This window comes from Oryctolagus cuniculus, chromosome 13, assembly GCF_964237555.1.
Source record: "Oryctolagus cuniculus chromosome 13, mOryCun1.1, whole genome shotgun sequence".
In the NCBI taxonomy this organism is placed as follows: Eukaryota; Metazoa; Chordata; class Mammalia; order Lagomorpha; family Leporidae; genus Oryctolagus; species Oryctolagus cuniculus.
Genome location: NC_091444.1, coordinates 71705382 through 71723020, shown reverse-complemented (window position 1 = coordinate 71723020; position 17639 = coordinate 71705382). Strand labels below are relative to the sequence as shown.

Here is a 17639-nt window from a genome sequence, read left to right as displayed (position 1 = left end):
TTTATTAGATTAAACGCTATGAGGGGAAAAGGTAGAGTCATCACTTAAATACATCTTAAAAATGCTGTATGCTTTTCAGGTCGGGTTACTGGTATGTTGTAGTGCAGAGTATGTTCCAATGTGTTGCAGTTAAATGACGGTGCTGGGAGAGTCTTTCAAAGGATTTTGCTTCTGCAAAGTAAATACTCCTAATCAGCCCTTGTGCTGGGAATTCTCTGACCCAGTGAGTGGATACTGCTGAATACCCAAGGTGTCTGGAATTAGGAGCCCAGTAGCCTTTTCCTTGCCATTTTACAACGACTGAATGCATTTAAACGGGCCTGACATAGCAGCGGGGCCCAGTGCTGCATCAGTCGCTGACCAAACAGCGAGCACCAGTTCCTGCTGCCACTCTTGAAAGTGCCATACCGCTGACTGACTTTCTGCGAACAAGAGACCTTGCTGTCTTGACAAACCCTGATGTCACACCCACAGCCCCAACACAGACTACAGCCATTCTGGAAGCTTCTTGTTCCTAGCTCCCTTTCCTTCCCGCACTTCCCAGTCAGCACCCTGTTTGGTTTCATGTGTGTGTGGATGCGATAGCCCTGGGATGGAAAGGACTAGCCTCTAATGATGCAAAAAAAAAAAAAATTAAAAAAAAAAAAGTTTCCTTCTCATAGCACATGCACTTACACTGAAGCGATTTGTATTTTCCTCACACGCGTTTACTACTGCTGGGGCCTTCCTTCATCCTCTGAGGGCTATTTTGTACTTCGTGCAGCACTCAGCTTAACAACAGTCACCCCACCCGTCTCTCTCATGTGGATTATATGGTGGTGTGGAGATACACAGTTTGAAATCCATAGGCCATTTCATTCAGAATACCTTCATTTATCAGCCGCATCAATGTCAACAAAGCTTTCTGATTGCGTCACCGGCGCCAACGGCCATCCTGTTGCCCTCTTCGCCCACCGGCATCTCCCCCAGAGGAGGGAGGAGCAAGGAAAGCCTGCCGCCAGGAGGCGCAGGTGGGCACCTTGACTATTTCCTGTCCTGCAGAGGATGGAGACAGTACAAGTAGGGGGAACACCTTTTTCTTTTTCTTTTTCTTTTTTTTTTTTTTGTGTGTGTGTGTACTACATTGGTAAACACATAGCCTTCTTCAGAGACAAACTGTCCTAGCTTGTTAGTCACTTTATCTTCTAATATCAAAAGGAGAAAGCTGCAAGGGTGCAAAGGGCCTGTGCCAGAAGAACACACACAGGGAAACTTTTTTTTTAACCAAGTGTATAGAATAGTCATTTTTAAACTAAAATAGAAAATTGTGATAAAATGGCAGTCATCAAAGGCGTGACAAGTTCATCTTTCTTTCACCATAGGGGTTATAGTTCTTTGGCTTGTGCTACTCTGGAATCATTTTACTGTTTCTGTTTTTATTCTCTTCAGTGCTAATTAAAAAGAAATAAAATTTTAAAAAAAACCCGTAGTTTCATTACCTTTTTGAATAATGTCATACAAAAAATGTATTTGTGTTTTTTTGTGCTGTGAGAATTGCTGTTTGTAGATTAATATCATTTTGTTTAGAATTACAAAATAGTTTTTAAATATTGTCTGAGAAAAGCCAAAGTTAATGCAACCTAGTGGAAACTGTAAGACCATTTGAGTATTGTTTGTTTTAATGATGCATTTGGATTTTGTTGTTTGATGGAATTTGAGCCAAAAAAAAAAAAAAAACACGCAGGCTTTCCTATTTCTACAACTGATTGTACTTATGCATTTTGTACCAGTGGAACTTTTTATACTGGAGATTAAAAAAAATGGAAATTTTTGTGGCTTCCTCTAGTGGGCCCCTGACAATGACTGACTTCAAGTTTGATTTCTGGTTGACAGGAAGAAAGTTGCTTTTCTTTCGAGAATTAAAAACTTTGGCTTGATTCTTTTTTCCCTTTGCTTATATCTAGCATTAGAATTTTGTCTTAAAATACAGCGGTAAGTTTCACTTTTTATTCTGTATTGTGCAGTTACACAATAAGGTAATTAGACTTAGAAGTACTCAGTCACTTTAAGTGGATAAATGTATTAGTTAAACTTTAGGGGTTTGCTTTTTTGCTGTTTAGATCAAAGTTTTTTCTGATTCTTCTGTCCTCATTGTGAACATAACCGTGTAGTTGAAACAGTCAAACTTATTTTTGTAATGTATGTTATTGTGTGATGCAGTTTTTTGCTTCTGTCTCCAATATTAAACCATTTTCCTAATACTTGTTTCTCTCTCTGCGTGTTGTATTGTTGGTAGTCATTCTGTGTTGGTGATGCATCTACACACTTCACTGTTTCACGTATCTGTTCTTTTCTCTATGTTGTGTAAAAAGATACAGTCGATTCCACCTAAGTGAATATCTGATTTGGGGACAGGGGAAGCTGCACACCAGCCACCTTTGATTTGTGTACAATAGCCCACTGTAACCACTGCTTCCAAGATTACTACACTTTTTCTATGGCTCACATAAAGAACTGCCTACAGAGCTGTTATGGTCTTTTGGCTACACAGGTTAGTGCCACCTTCTCTTCTCTCCTGAACTTTCCCTCTCCTCCCCCTCCCTCCTGAGTGTGTGTATATAGAAGCTATCTGCAGTTCTTAAAGTCAGAAACTGCTACTGCACATCCTTGGGGAGCAGAAGTCCTGGGCTTTCCTCCCTACCCGAGGCCGTAAGCATAGCATTACAAACCGGCCGTTTTCAAAGGGGTGAGCACTCAAGGGAAAGATGTGCAAAGGGTGCGGTGTCAATCTGTGTGTGGCCATCCATCAGTACATTGGTACAGAAAAGTAACCTGTTTCTTGGGGCTAGCTGAATCCAGGAGCAACCCGAATCCTTAAAACTCACAGAAGAGGAAAAGAAGTATTCCCGAGTGCTCAAATACAAACTGGACCCAGTCTGGGGGGAGAAGTAAAGGTTCTCAAGCTCACGTCCTCAGTTTGTTGTCCATTTCCACGTGAAAACTGAGAGTGCCATACGCATCCACACCCTCCCTCCTGGATAAACACAGTCAATGATCCACGTCTCAAAAAGTCCAAAAAACTCAGCTCTTCCTTTCGGGCCCTCTTTTCCCCTGCCCATCTCCTACGCTCAGGAATCTGATTGCTCTTAAAGTGCTCTTAAAAGATTCCATCAGTGTTGGCTCCCCGTGTCTTCTCTCTCCTTCCAGCTTTTCAAACGCACAAGCTCTGTTTGACTCAGGCCGCCCGGTACCTGGCAGCCTTCCTCTGGGTGCCAGTGCCATTCTCCCTGCAGGTGCTCAGGCTCCTGACTCTGGTTTCAGCAGCCCCTCTGGCCCCGATTGTACTTCCTAGTTGGCTCAATGATCAATGGGGCCTGGGGAGGAGGAGGAAAGGAGGCTGTTACTCCCATAGGCCGAACACCTCCGTGGTAATGACCTCCAGCAGCTCCAAACCGCACAGATGGGAGCTGACTTCCTGCTGACGCTTCTGCTTTAAATCTCATCAGCCTTCATCAGTCTGCCTCTGAAAACCCACTGCTTACATCAGTGGGGAAAGATGGCTGAGGGTGTGATTCATTTTTTATTTTCTTCCTTTCGTGGGGAGTGGATGGGAGGGTGGGTGGGGGAGGGTGATTCAATTCTTTCCAAGATGCAAGTGTTTATTTTTTAAATATACAGGTACATGTACCCATTATTTAGCAAAATACTAACGCTAAGGAAAGGAAGGGAAAGGCACAGCCAGTTCTCCAAAGAAGGGTACAAACATAGTAGTTCCTTTAGGCACTTTGTCCCTGCTTAAATTCATACTTATAATTTTGATCTTGTAAAACCACATTGCAGTGTGAGCAAGGTGTATGTTTGCCATGCATGAACCACCTTGGGAAGTAAGAACCGTCATCATTGACCTTGCTGATGGAAGCCACAGGTCTGCCCGGCCCACAGCGGTTGCGCTCAGTCTGTGGGCTTGGACTCTTAGCTAGCAGGCTAGGAAACACAGTGAACAAAAATGTACTGTGAATCATTCCTGATAAGTGAATAAAATGTTGTGACCAAACAATCAGCTTATTCACTTATCAGGAATCGACTGTTCTGCTAATTTGCTGTTTTTGTTCTTCATCTCTGTTGTAGTTCACTATTTTTGCTGTGTTCTGTTTTCTCCTCTCATGCTTGGGCAAAATCACTGGGAATATTCTCTTCATGTGACCATGAAACGTTTTTATCGAGTGAAAAATGATATCTTAACAAAATCTATGCACTTGCTATCAGGAACACAATACTGGATGTGTCTTATATATATTGAACTATATAGTAATCAATTTCTTAAATAAAGCTAAAGAAAGGACTCTGTTGTGTGCAAAGTTAATGTGATTATTTTTCCAAGCAGTGTTTCTAAGGGGTATTTTTGTTCTTTTAAGTCTTGAGTGATACAGGATATTTTTCATTAAACTTCGATCACTGGCTTTATGACTTAAAATTCAATAAATTGACTTTGGAAACAAAACGGAGTGGGGGGAAGTTCTTCTGAACACACTTTAGCGAGAGGACCCTGGACACCCATTCCCTTACCTGGTGACCGCGGCCAAAATCTGGACCCAGGCACCGAGGGCAGCAGAACAGAGACCACGAGGTGCGCCAGAGCCTGCCCTGACCTAGAAACCCCACCTGCCTTTCTGAACGTGCTCTCTTTAGGCCCTAAAGAAAGGGGACAGAGAGGCTGACCCAAGAATAATGCTGGTTTGTGTCAATGCTTTGCCAGGATGATGTGACACTAAAACTATACCCTGCTGGAGAACAATGACAGTTCTATTCAGGGCAGCAAAATGAGACAGCAAGGGAAAGTATTTGATCATTCAGGATGAGAAGAGTAAAATTTCAAAGTGATACATGTGAGAGAGACAGACTCTAACAGTTGCAAGGCTTAAATGGAGGCCTACTGCTTGACTCTTTGAAGGAATATTTTTGAAATTTTTCCTATAGGCTGTCAAGTTTGAACAGAATGGCATTTTCTGTTGGGGCTTTATGTTGGATTTTTCTCGCTCACTGTTTAATTCCATCTGGGGGGAAAAAAAAGACTCCTAAAACTTCTACTTAGAAAATGGCACAGGCATCCGAAGCCTTTATAAAATGGATCTTAGTCTTCCCTGATGACGGACACAGAGAGCACTGATAGTGAAAATCCACAGAGAATCCCAAACTCGCCCTCCATCCTCTGCCTCCTCCTCATTTATAAACGTGTCTCCAGAAAACACAAAAACTTCTGGGGTAGGTGAAGGACCGGAGAAATGGCCAAGGAACACAAAGGTAGCCCAAGCCAAAGGCTCCGGATGGGCGGAGCTTGCCGGAGTGGGAAGAGGGAACACTGCAAACTACTGGTCCACAGGCACTGGGCTCAGGGTCTGCAGAACTGACTGCACACGGAGCTGTCCCTGTTTCAGCCTTGCCGGTCAGCCACACAGCTAGAAAGCACATCCCTTTTTAAAACAGGGCATGTCCAAGGCCTGTCGCGGGAGGAAGGATGCCCTCTGGGTCTGCAGTCCTGATTCAGAGTCCCCACGCCTCACGAGCTGGGAACCAGCCCAGAGTGATGAAGCAGCCTTAAGTCAGAGGACTGTCGGCCGGGACCGCTGCATTTCATCTAACCTCCCTGCTGGTCAAAGCAGCCTGGCACCGACTTCCATGTCCATGCATCAGGATGTTTTTAAAAAGAAAAACTAGAACACACACACACACACACACACACACACACACAGAGTTCTTCTGCAATTGGTCAATTACAGTTAAAGCAGCACAGAAGACAATGGTGGTATCGAAAGCCCTTGGGAGCCTGCCAGGCTGCATGTCTGGATGCTAGTTCCACCACTAGTTGACTGGTATGACCCCTCTGTGCCTTACTTTCCTCATTAGCAAAATCAGGTAAAAATCCTAGCTCATGCATAAGATTATGAGGATTAATAAACCAATACATCCACAAGGGTGGACTGAAAGTGCTCAGGCCAGGAGCAGGCAGAAGTAGGACTCGCTGACACGCTCAGCTACGCTCCCCTCTGCTGGCTGCTCTGCTACCTCCTCGGGGGTGTCTGCCCAGCACTCCCTTGGGGCTCCCTAGGTAACTAGACCAGGCCTGACCACAAATCACACCTCTGTCAGCAGAGCTCTCTGCACTCCCAAGTCCCAGAGCAGGCTTTTCTCCCTGACGAGAGCCTGTCTGCTGCAGGCACCCCCCACCTGCCCCGTTCCCAGTGAGCACCCCCCATTCCACCCTGACCTAGGAAGAACAGCAGCTCCCTCTGTCCTCGGAAAAGCAAGCTGAGTCCACTGTGAGCCACCCTTTCCTACCCCTTAAACTCTGACAATTATTTAGGCATCTCTTCCCCAAAAGGAAAGCCTGGCTGTGTTCAGTTTGGGCACAGGGTAGGAATGACAGAATCACCCGCCTCGGGTAGATTTGCCTGTAACAAACCTTAAGGTTCTAGGCCCTTCAAGGCGACCGGATGTCCTCCACGGTAACCAGCTCAGGAAGAGCGGAGGTCAGGACCCGAGGCATGGGTGCAGCCAAGCAGAGGGCTCTCTACATCAACCACCCCCTGGCTCATCCTATGCCCAATTGAAAAGGCTCTGTGCTGTTTGCATGTTTTATTTACTTGTGATCCATGCAGAACTTTATTGAGAAAGATGATTTTGCTAGTAAAAGCACAAAGAGGAAAAAGCTACTGCTTTAGCAGAGGGTAACTCTGAGGGAGGCTCACCATAACCTGTGCCCTGGCTCAAACATTTACTGTCTTTGGGTGATTCTCCCTTGCCTCACCTCTCTGCTGCTGCTATCTCGTCATGGTTCTTCGTCCACAGTACATTCCATCTATTCCTTCCATGTGGCCTGTGTGTGTCTCCCAAGCTGGCCGAGGGCCTGTCTGCGGGAGTCACTATACCTCATTCATCAGTGCATTCCCAGTGTTTAAAATGTTGGGTGGATGGCCGGTTGGATGGAGGGATGGACGGCCGGATGGCCGGATGGATGGACGATGGATGGCTGGATGGATGGCTGGCTGGTTGGCTGGCTGCATGGATGGGATAGGGGACCTTTCTGGGGCTGGAGAAAGGCACTCCTTATCCAGGGGACAACAGCTCAGGAAATACTTGTGGAGAGGGGTCCGCTTGTGGGATGGGCTGAAAATGACAAACTGAAGCCCTCTTGGCAAACAGCAGGAACCACAGGGGGAATGACAGGTGGGAATAGGATGGACATTTCTGTTCCTGAGCCCCTAGAGATGCACGGAGCTTGGCAGCTACTGGGTTGGGAATACATGGGCACTGCTACCGTGAGATCAAGCTATCCTGCACCGTCATTTCTATACAGCTACAGCTTGTAGCTTCCTCTCCAATACTGTATACCTAGGGACTAGCCCTCAGTAAAGCTAATATCTAAGAGACCAGAAGAGCCACGGTCACTGAGTAGAAACCCACAGAAAACCAGGAATACAGGTGCCTGCTGCTAAAGCCTTCCTGAAAAGCAGGTCGACTCTCCTTTCCCCTCATCCCCTAGGTGCAGCTGAGCTGAGTGCCTATAGAAGAATGGGCCCCAGACTGGCCCACAAGCAGAATACAACCAAGCCGTTAAAACCACCTTGGAAAGGCAAAGGCCCATGCTGCTGCTGGGAAGCCATTCAGCTCTAGGCATCCTGGAAATGGGCCTGAATCCTAGCACTGGGTCCCTGCCAGTCAGCAGCAACCCCGGAGATGGAATATAACCCACTTACCATTCATCTGGGCAAAACGCTCTCTGCCCGCCCACGACGGGCTCTGTGCTGCAGACCCACAGATGCCCTGTGTCTGCACGCCATGCAGCCTCTGGCCGAGCTCACTGTGGCTCAGACTCCATTTTCCCCTGCTAGGAAAGTCTGCGCAGAGGAGTGGAGTGAGACGGGTACCCAGGGCAGAGGAGCAGTCCCTGAAGTCTCCTACACAGCAAGCACACAGCTGGTCAACGTGGCCAGATGTGCTGGCCAATGATGATACATTCGTACAGTCGACATAACGTGACAATTGCAATAACTGTACCTCTTCACAAACCAGGAACTGAAACAAGTGCTGGGAGATGCAGGTAGCGGCTGTGTCATGGGAGGAACGCCCCACTGAGGTGGCCCTGCAGAGCCCTGCTCCCACCGGCTTCCTCTGCTCCCAGTTCCCAGCTCTGCCCAGCTTCCCCGTCCGCTGTGACTGTGTCCAACCCGAGGGGGCCCATTCAGTGTCTCCTACAATGCTGGCTATACCCCACTCCCAGTGTCAACTTCTGCCCAACAGCAACTAAATGCTGGTGATCACCTGCCTGCTTTCCTTGGCATGTAACACTAACTCAGAGCAGCCAGCAGAGGGGAAGAGACCTACTGCCAAAAAGGGGAGAGCAGCCGCCCCCTCGAGTTGGCTACATCCAACTCAAAAGGAAACACTGGTGACTATCATCAAAGAATGTGACACATATCATACTCCTAGGTAAACACAACTTTCCGGTTTGCAACATGTACACCTTATGAACTTAGGAGTATGGTAGGAATTTGGAACCACTAACCGTATTTCATAGACACTAGCCTGCAAGATCATGACCTGGACCAAGTGACCCAGTTTCTTCACCTCTAAAATGGCTACCGCAATACCTGCCTAAATGCAACATATTTGTAACAGTATTTATAACAGAGCAAGCACTGGATAAGTATTTATCAATATCCAGTAGAACCAGCATGTCAGACGCATTTTCAGAAACACTGCTAGAGAATTACAATCCTTCCAGCATTCCAGGGATCCCATCTCTCTACAAGAATATGGACGAGGTGGACAGAGGGCTATTTAAATGATGACACAATTTATTAAGTCATGAACAAGGAGCAAGTGAGGACTTCAGAGCCCAGAGAAGGTAGGAAATAATAATTGCACTGGTGAGGGAGCTGTCAGGAAAGACTCACGGCCAAACTGACATACATCCTAAAATGCAAGCAGGGTTTCTCCAAGCAGGGGAGCAGACAATGAAGGCAGCAAAGACAGAGGAGCTATCCCGCCTGGTGGGGAACAGCGACTCGGCTGACTTGACTAGAGCTGGAACATGGGTGGATATACTGGAAGAGAGGCCGACACTGGATGGTTCTGAGCTCTGGATTCCCAATCTGGGACCTTGGGCTTTCAGTCTACAGGAGTTAGGGAGAGCTAACGTAAAAACCAACTGACCGGGCCGGCTAATCCTCCGCCTTGCGGCGCCAGCACACCGGGTTCTAGTCCCGGTCGGGGCGCCGGATTCTGTCCCGGTTGCCCCTCTTCCAGGCCAGCTCTCTGCTGTGGCCCGGGAGTGCAGTGGAGGATGCCCCAGGTCCTTGGGCCCTGCACCCCATGGGAGACCAGGATAAGTACCTGGCTCCTGCCATCGGATCGGCGCGGTGCGCTGGTTGCAGTACGCCGGCCGCGGCTGCCATTGGAGGGTGAACCAACGGCAAAGGAAGACCTTTCTCTCTGTCTCTCTCTCTCACTGTCCACTCCTGCCTGTCAAAAAAAAAAAAAAAAAAAAAAAACAACCGACCAGGCAAATAAACCGTAATAATGTAAAAACGTAATAAAACGTAAAAACCAACCAACCAGCTAAATAAAACACCCAGGTCCCACGCTGGAGTCAATGGGCTCAGCTGCCGGCTCCAGCTTCCTGCTAATGCTGACCATGAGAGGCAGCAGTGATGGCTCAAGTAACTGGGTTCCTGCACCACCATGAGACCTGGACTGCAACCTCAGCTCCTGCCTTCAGCCCCAGCCTAGGCCCAGCCACTGCAGGCATCTAGGGATTGAACTGGTGGGTGGAGAGCGCTGCCTCTCCTATAAATAAATCAACTTTAAAAACCAGGGGAGGATCAGTGTGGGAACTGAACACAAGAGGAGGACTAGGAACAAGGAGATGTGTTTTGAGGAAATTAAAACAGCTTGGAAAGAAGAAAGGATCAATCACAGGAGACAAGAGGAGAACGGGTTTGGATATATTTCACACATAGCACAACACTGAGTGTGACATTCAGAGAAAGCTTACATATTGAAACAAAAAGTGAGGCATGAAGGCCCGAACAGAAGCACATCTTGGGAAGCGGGGTTAGGACAGGAGCTCGTGTCAGGCTCCAATCCACCCTGGTTTTGATCTTGGGCCAGGGCGAGAGGGGACATGAGGAAATGGCGGGTTAGACAGAGTTACAGGAATGGCTGGGCTCACCATGCAGGCGTGTTGAAAGGAAAAGAAAGGGCCCGAACTGAATGACAGAGACACCCACAAGATGTAGGCTATGGCATTTTATCCCTCCCCTCCTGGAAGGGAGCCCAGCAAAGATGCTGGGCAGTTGGGATGGCCACACATCATGAGGCCAGGTCCCTTCGGGGGCCCGTGTCGTCCTAGCAAGCCTTCTTTCCTCTTCTCGCTTGATGACAGAGCCTGCAACTTCTATCCAGTGGTTACAGTTGGAAGCCCTTCTCCCTCTTCCATCCTGGTCAGAGGATTACCAAATTCCACGTGCACCCAGGCAATTCTCTGTTCTACATGGCTACTTGACAGGGGAACCCAGCGAAATGCACAGATCGGCATGCTTTCATCCTCTTGCACCAGCAGTTATGCTCTAGACCCTCACCCTGTTCCTGACGCCTTCTGTCCCTCACCCCATCCTCAGCCTAACCCTGTCCCTGAGCTTCAGCCAAGAAGCCACCTCCACCACCTCGACGCCAGCAGTCAGCAGAGCAAAATGCCGCCGCTGGAGAACAGGGCACCAAGATGAACACCACTCTGCGTCCTGGAACTCAGCTGGGAAAAAATCCACCACTGGGCAGCTCCGAACAGTCCCTGTCCAGGCAGTGCCCACAGACCAGCCTGCGGACGCAGCAGCCCTGGATCATGGGCCTTACATCCCAGCCACAATGCCCTGTGGCTGGCTGCAAGACCACCTCAGCAGCACAAAGCACACAGCAGCTCAGGCCTCGGCCCCATGCCCATGCTGTACTGGTCTCGGCAGACAGCAGGCTGTAGGTGTGACCTGGCATGGCAGCCCTGGTCATAGGGCTGGCTGCTCACTCCATTCCTCCTGCAACCCCAGGCAAGACAACCCAGCGTTAACTGTCTGCTCAGGCAAAGGCAGGTGTGGGCCAAGCCATGGCACAGAAGCCTGGGACTGGCTGCTGCCATGGAGATCTGCAAGCCCCCATTAGACTTCAGGCCAGCACTATCACAAGCCTGGTCCTGCCCCTGCCACCACGGGCACCTAAGCGAGCCCTCTGAGACTCTAGGCAAGTGCTCTCGAGACCCCAGGCACTCGGGACTGAGGGCTGGCACCCCTACGACGCCAACGCTGCCCTAGGTACCACCTACCAGGGGTGGGGAACATCTGGCCCAAGGGCCATAGAAGGGCCTTGAAATCATTTGGTGCAGCCCTGCCAAGGCAACCATGGGCGGGACTCAAATTCAATAAATCAATAGCAGGCTAATTTTTAAGTTGATAGTTTTACTTGATTCTACAGACAGAAAAGCCTAGACTCCACCAAAAGACTATTAGAATTGATAGATGAATCCAGTAAAGCTGCAGGACACAAAACCAACACACAAAAATCAGTAGCATTTTAATAATGAACTTGCCAAGAAAGAAATTATAAGAGCAATCCCATTTATAACTGCTACCAAAAAAGAAAAACCTAACTCTTGGAATAAATTTAAATAATAATTAATAATTAATAATTTAATAAATTAAATGTGAAATGAAATGAAAATTATGAAACATTTATGAAATTGAAGATATAAGAAGATGGAAAGACCTCCCATATTCATGGATTGATAGAAAATTAAGATGCCCATGCTACCAGAAGTGATTTACATATGCAACTCATTTCCCATGAAATGCCAATGACAGTCTTCAAAGAACCAGAAAAAAAAAAAAAACCTAAAATTTATATGGAAGCACAAAAGACCCTGAATAACCAAAGCCATGCTGAATAAAAAGAACAAAGCCGGAGGCATTACAATAACTGATTTCAAGACCTACAAATGATGGGGTGCGCGTTTGGCACAGTGATTGAGCAGGCTGCCCCTGGAGATGCCCATGTCCCGTATCAGAGTAGACAGGTCCAGCTCCAGCCTCTATGCTATCTTCCTGCTAATGCACACACCAGGAGACATCATGTGATGGATTACATGGTTGGGTCCCTGCCACTCACATGGGAACTGAGTTTCTGGTTTCTGGCTTCAGCCTGGCCCAACCCCAGCTGTTGCAGGCATTTGGGGAATGAACCAGCGGATGGGAAATCAGTCTACCTCTCTATTTTCCCATGTCTGCCTCTCTTGCTGTCTCTCTGCCTTTCAAACAAAATTAATGAAAAAAAAAAAAAAAACTGAAAGGCACACTTCAGAGCTACTATAACTAAAACAGCATACAAACTAAACTAAAATCAGACACACAGACCAGTAGAACAGAGAGAGATCCCAACAATAAACCCATACAACTGATTCTCGACACAGATACCAAAAACATACACTGCAGAAAGGGTGGGCTCTTCAGGAAACGGTGCTGGGAAAACTGGATGTCCACAAACGGATTTTCATTTACATGTACATCTCATCCTACAGAAAAACCAACTGAAATTGGATCAAAGACCCGAAACTATGAAACTACTTGGAAAAAACATAAAGGAAACATTTCCAGACCTTGGTTTGGACAGCAATTCTTTTAGGATAAGACCCCAAAAGCGCAGAGAACAAAAGTACAACTAAACAAATGGGATTATTTCAAACTAAGAAGCTCACACAAAGCAAACAGAAAGAGGCACCTGACAAAATGGGAGCATATATTGGCAAATTATTCATCTAACAAAGGATTAACATCCAGAATATATAAGAACTTCAAGCCGGCATTGTGGCATAGCAGGCTAAACTGTCACCTGCGATGCCAGCATCCCATATCGGCATCGTTTCAAGTCCTGGCTGCTCCACTTCTGATCCACCTCCTTGCCTGTGCCTGGGAAAGGAGAAGATGGCCTAAGCACCTGGGACCCTGGCATCCAGAAGAGGGAGACCCGGAAGAGGTCCCTGGCTCCTGGCCCGGCTCTAGACATTGTGGCCATTTGGGAAGTGAACCAATGGATGGAAGATATCTTTCTTTCTCTCCCTCTCTCTCTCCCTCTCTCTCCCTCTCTCTCTCCCTCTCTCTCTCCCTCTCTCTCCCTCTCTCTCTCCCTCTCTCTCCCTCTCTCTCCCTCCCTCCCCCCATAACTCTGCCTTTCAAATAAATAAATACATCTTTTAAAAAAACTCAACAACCACAAAAAAAAACTAATTAAGAAATGGGCAATGGATCTGAACAGACATTTCGCAAAAGAATATGTGGCCAACAAATACATGAAAAACTGCTCAATATCACCAGCCCTCAGGGAAATGCAAATCAAAACAACAATGAGGTTTCACCTCACCCTTGTCAGAACGCCTATTATCCAAAAGGCAGAGAACAAATACTGGCGAGGATGGGGGAGAAAAGGGAATCCTTACACACTATTAACGGGAATGCAAAGTAGTATAACCATCATGCAGAATAGTAGTGGAGCTTCAGCAAAGCATTCAAAACAGATCTACTCCTAGACCCAGCTATGCCACGGTAGAGTTTATGTTGGAGGGAAGTGAAATCAGCGTAGCATGGAGACACCTGCACTCCCATGTTCACTGCAGCACTACTCACAACAGCCAGGATATGGAATCAACCCAGGTGTCCCTCAAGAGATGAATGGCTAAGAAAAGGTGGCATGTATGCACAGTGCAGTATCATCCAGCCATAATGCTGCAGCAAAACAAAGGAAGCTGGAGACCACACAGCAAGACAAATACTGCATGTTCTCTCTCAGATGCAGAAGTTAGACAAAGTATCTAAACTTGGACTAGTGATTACTAGAGGCTGGAAGAGGGCAAGGTGGCAGGGCTGGGGGGAGAGGGATGCATAAAAGGCATGGAAACACACTCAGATACAAGTAGCAAGTTCTAGTGTTTCACAGGGCAGGGCAGCAATTACAGCTCACTGGCAATGCGTTACACAACGGAAGGAAGACCTTTCTCTCTGTCTCTCTCTCACTATCAAAAAAAAAGAAGAAGAAGAAGAATTGGAAGAAAGGCGCTAATAGGCTCCACACATAAGGAAAAGGAAAGGCTGGTTGCCCAATCTAATCAGTTCTTTTGTATATGTGTTGAGATATTGCACTGTACCTGATAAAAATGTGCAAGTATTACATTTTAATCAAAACAGTTTTTAAATATTTATGTATTTGAGAGGTAGAGTAACAGACAGAGAAAGAGGTCTTTCCACCTGCTGGTTCACTCCCCAAATGGCCACAATTGTGAAGCTGGGCCAATCTGAAGCCAGGAGCTTCTTCCAGGTCTCCCACATGGGTGCAGGGGCCCAAGCACCTAGGCCATCTTCTGCTGCTTTCCCAGGCCACAAGCAGAAAGCTGGATTGGAAGAGGAGCAGCTGCGACTAGACCAGCACTCACATGGAATGCCAGCACTGCAGGCGGAGGCTAAACCTATTATGCCACAGCATCAGCCCCAAAAATTTTTAAAAATAAAATTTACGGCCGGCGCCGCGGCTCACTAGGCTAATCCTCCGCCTAGCGGCACCGGCACACCGGGTTCTAGTCCCGGTTGGGGCGCCGGATTCTGTCCCGGTTGCCCCTCTTCCAGGCCAGCTCTCTGCTGTGGCCAGGGAGTGCAGTGGAGGATGGCCCAGGTGCTTGGGCCCTGCACCCCATGGGAGACCAGGAAAAGCACCTGGCTCCTGGCTCCTGCCATTGGATCAGCGCGGTGCGCCGGCCGCAGCGCGCCAGCCGCGGCGGCCATTGGAGGGTGAACCAACGGCAAAGAAGACCTTTCTCTCTGTCTCTCTCTCTCACTGTCCACTCTGCCTGTCAAAAATAAATAAATAAATAAATAAAATAAATAAAAAATTTACAGGGCTGGCACTGTGTTATAGCAGGTAAAGCCCCTGCCTGTGGCACCAGCATCCCATTTGAGTGCTGGTTCAAATCCCAGCTTCTGATCCAGCGCCCTGCTGATGTGCCTGGGAAGGCAGCCAAGGATGGCCCAGGTCTTTGGGCCCTAGCACCCACAAAGAAGACCTAGAGGAAGTTCCCGGCTCCTGGCTTTGGACTGGCCCAGTTTCAGCTGATGCGGCCATTTGGGAAGCAGGCCAGCAGGTTGAAGATTTCTATGTGTATGTCTTTCTCTTTCATTCTTTCAAACAAATGAATATATCTTTAAAAAATAAAATTTAAAACTATAAAAATATGAAGTTCATGGATAGCTTAAACATCAGGTACATTACTTGGTCAAAAAAAGAGAAGTACTTATTTTTTCTTTCGATGTTTGTATCAAAATTGCTCTATCAAAACCACCACAAGTCAATCTCCCACCTTGAATGCCGATTCTTTTTATCCCCACCGCCATTAATGGACTCTCTGGATAGGATCCGTTCATCTAACCGGCTGCCTTCCCTGTGTGGAAGCTGAAAACTATACCAAATGCACACCAGTCCTGGCTCTCCCTTCTTGCATCAAGCTTCTCTTCCTTGCTGCGTTTCCTGACTGCAGACACAGTGACCCGAGCACCCCCTTGTCCCCACGCTGTCCTGAGCCCGCACCTGCCACCTGCTACGATCCAACACAACCAGGAAGCGCCCTCTGTCCCCAAAAACGCCTCGCAAGCTCCGCTTACAAACTGAAGCCTTTCGTTCCACGGTAAGACTAAAAGGCAACGATCCTGGTCAAAGTTAACAACACCAGATGCACCTGGGAACCGGAACAGCCTCTGTGAAGCTGTTGTAATGGACAGAATAGGCGGAATCCGAGCGGCGTGCGGCCGGACGTGGCAGTGGAGCTGCCCTCAAACAGCTTCTGCTCTATGAAAGTGACACACGCTGCCTGGGCTAGGCGCCAGCCCCTGCACCCCATGGGCTGTCTACATCATCTCACCTAACCCCGGGGACGACCCAAGGTGGAGCCACGAGCGCAAGGTCAAGCGCGGGCCTCCAGCACCGGCACGGAGGGCGTAAGGGCCTCCACTCCACGAGGCAGGAACAACCGCCTCACCAAGAACCGAAAGGACGTCTCCACTCACCGTTTCCCGTGCGAGCTCCCCTTGTCAGCCCGCGCTGGTCAGCTTCAGGCGTTCCCCGTCAATTGCCGAGATCAGGCTGTTTCTCCCCTTTCCGCAGGCCTGGCCCGGCCAGCCAGGACGAGCTCAGCCGGCACTCTGCGGGGAGGCTCCCGAGCGCCTGGTGCCCCCTCCCCTGAGTCCTGCTGCCGCTTCTCAGCTGAGCCACCCTTTTAACCTCTGACCTCGGCGGCAGTGGAGGTGGAGTTGGCCCCAGCGCTCCCCAGACAGCCCTTCAAGGACAGTTAGCATCTCCTTCCGGCCTGCCCACCTGAGGGGCTAAGAGGACTCTGGGAACATCCGGTGGCGCACAGCACTCTGGACCAGGGCAGGATGGGGAGTGGGCGAGGCTGATGAGGGGGCGTGGCCTTGTGGCTGCTGGCCCTTGGCTTATTGCCTCCCATCTACACCTGGTCTCGGACAATACCTAGAGAGGCAGGAAGCGGCCCCAATTCGCCATTGCCCCTTCCTCCCTGGTTTCCCAGCCCTCTGCTGCCATCCAAGCCTAGCGATTTTCCTGTCTAGCGATTTTCCTGTCCCAGACGAGAAAATCAAACTGATCCAGCAAGTATTTTATTATTTCCATTTGTAGGGAACCACAGTTTTTTGTTTTTTGGGTTTTTTGTTTGTTTGTTTGTTTGTTTTTGACAGGCAGAGTTAGACAGTGAGAGAGAGAGACAGAGAGAAAGGTCTTCCTTTACCGTTGGTTCACCCCCCAATGGCCGCTGTGGCCGGTGCACCGCACTGATCCGAAGCTAGGAGCCAGGTATTTCTCCTGGTCTCCCATGGGGTGCAGGGCCCAAGAACTTGGGCCATCCTCCACTGCCTTCCCGGGCCACAGCAGAGAGCTGGACTGGAAGAGGAACAACCAGGACAGAATCCAGTGCCCCGACCGGGACTAGAACCCGGGGTGCTGGCGCCGCAGGCTGAGGATTAGCCTAGTGAGCCAAGGCACTGGCCGGAACCACAGTTCTTAAACTAAAACACACCCCCGGATACATTTAAATTTCAGAAAATCAAGTGGTTTCCTTTAAAGATTTATTTATTTATTTGAGAGGTAGAATTAAAGAGAGAGGAAGAGACAGAGAGAAAGGTCTTCCATCCCCTGGGTCACTCCCCAAATAACCGCAATGGCTGGAGCTGGGCTGATCCGAAACCAGGAGCTTCTTCTGGGTATCCCCCACAGGTGCAGGGGCCCAAGCACTTGGACCATCTTCTACTGCTTTCCCAAGCCATAGCAGAGAGCTGGATGGGAAGAGGAGTAGCCAGACTCAAACCAGTACCAATATGGGATGCCAGCGCTGCAAGCTAGGGCTTTAACCCGCTGCACCACAGCGCTGGCCCCTGTACAAATAACTTGTAGTATAAGTGCATCCTGTGTGATATTTGGGACATACTTATATTAAAACTTGTTTAGGGGCCAGCGCTGTGGCATAGTGCGTAAAGCCATTGTCTGTGGCACTGAAGTAGGCAGGCATA

At 48.5% G+C, this 17639-nt stretch overlaps 1 protein-coding gene and 1 long non-coding RNA gene across 53 annotated transcripts in view; one reads left to right on the top strand and one right to left on the bottom strand.

Moving 5' to 3' along the window:
• Positions 1 to 2240, top strand: part of CELF2 (CUGBP Elav-like family member 2) — a 931997-nt gene extending 929757 nt beyond the window's left edge. For all 50 annotated transcript variants that reach the window (XM_051820872.2, XM_051820873.2, XM_070055758.1 and 47 more), the window contains one exon: positions 1 to 2240. This exon is cut by the window's left edge. The gene's annotated coding sequence lies outside the window, so the exon portion shown is untranslated.
• The window catches only part of LOC103350898 (uncharacterized), a 140934-nt gene extending 124476 nt beyond the window's left edge, over positions 1 to 16458 (bottom strand). For all 3 annotated transcript variants that reach the window (XR_011381576.1, XR_011381578.1, XR_011381577.1), the window contains exon 1: positions 16125 to 16458. This is a non-coding gene — a long non-coding RNA (uncharacterized lncRNA). The remainder of the gene's footprint in view (positions 1 to 16124) is intronic.
• Between the last annotated feature and the right edge of the window lie 1181 nt (positions 16459 to 17639).